This window comes from Amphiprion ocellaris, chromosome 15 (genome assembly GCF_022539595.1).
Source record: "Amphiprion ocellaris isolate individual 3 ecotype Okinawa chromosome 15, ASM2253959v1, whole genome shotgun sequence".
Taxonomy (NCBI): domain Eukaryota; kingdom Metazoa; phylum Chordata; class Actinopteri; family Pomacentridae; genus Amphiprion; species Amphiprion ocellaris.
The window spans coordinates 3360460-3362058 of NC_072780.1; positions in this window are offsets into that span (position 1 = coordinate 3360460).

The window sequence follows — 1599 nt, forward strand, 5'->3', positions numbered from 1 at the left end:
TAGGAAGCATCCTGATTGAGCAGCTGACAAGGATCCATACAACACCGCAGGTATGGAACTCAAGAGGCATTAATGGAGGGCTGCAGCCCAGTGGCTCCGGCTCAGAATTCCTGATGCAGTTTGACGGGCGTGATGGAAAACTGCTGTGAGAAAATGGAGAGAGAAACTCAAAGGAGGGAGTGAATCAGACGGATAGAAATTTGTGAAGTAATATTTGCCAACAGCAACTGTTAAATGCAATTAGGCTCCACTGGGATGCAAGAATCACTCCAGTGTTTGGCAACTGGTTACTTCCAATGAGTCTTGGTAGTGGAAAGACCTGAGCTCAGCCCCTTCATTTTCACATATTTTAAACTCCATCCATCCATCCATCCATCCATCCATGCATCCATCATCTATATACCGTTTAATCCTCATTAGGGTCGCAGAGGGGGCTGGAGTCTATCCCAGCTGACTTACAGGTGAAGGTAGGGGACACCTGGACAGGTCACCACTCTATCACAGGGCTACACAGAGAGACAAACAATCACACTCGCATTTACACCTACAGGCAATTTAGAATCACCAGTTAACCTCGGCATGTTTTTAGACTGTGGGAGGAAGCTGAAGAACCAGAGAAAACCCACACATGCACATGGAGAACACGCAAACTCCAAGCAGTAAGCTCCCGGGAATCTTCTAGCTGCAAGGCGAAAGCTCTAACCACCACGCCACTGTGCAGCCCTATTTTAAACTCTCAAAGCTTTAATGTAAGCTCACTGGATCCTGCACTTTGGCTGCAGAAGGCACAAATGATGCCTTTGTGTGCAGCCTCCAGTAGAACCACCGCTCCCTCTACTGGCCGAAAGACAAAATGCAGGTTATGTGGGTTAACGTTCATCTGTGGTGTTTGCTGGCAGTGCAGTAAATAAGTGTGCTCAAGCTCCCATATTGCCTTAATTAAAACAAACCCTGGGTAGATCCCACAGACTAGAGGCTCTGTACTGACTGAAGACATCTTTATTATCATTAATTCTGAACCAACGGAGAAAAGTTTGAAACAAACAACCTGAACGACGTGCTGTAGTGTGTAATTTATTTGTTCTCTTATTATTATTATTGTTATTATAATGCCGCCACAGCCAAAAGTGAGAGAATTAATTTGCAGGGTACAGCATAACAGGATTAAAGCTAACAGGATTATTGCTGACTGACTCTATGTGCTATATGATTCATGTGTAATTGCTTTACACTTGTCCCACACTGTTAACACAGCTGCACCTAGCAGAGGAGACCTTTTCCTGCAGGATCTGTGGCTGCTGCAAAAAACCTCATTTTAATTTGCTATCAAAATGAAGACATTAGTTTCCCACTGAGGCTAGCAAATGTTGTGTCAGTAAGAAAAAAAAAGAAGTAGGCTGCTCCAGAAGGCATTGAGAGGCTTTCACTTTCTTTAAATATGCATCCTCCTCTTGCGAGCAGAACTTCTTGGCTGCAGGGAAATTGGCATCCAATTATTTGATTGTGAAAAATGAAGAGAAGTATTACTTTTGTTACTTCTCACACCCCTGTGGTAAATCCATTTATAATGTAAAACTGATAAATGATTTATCATCAGCG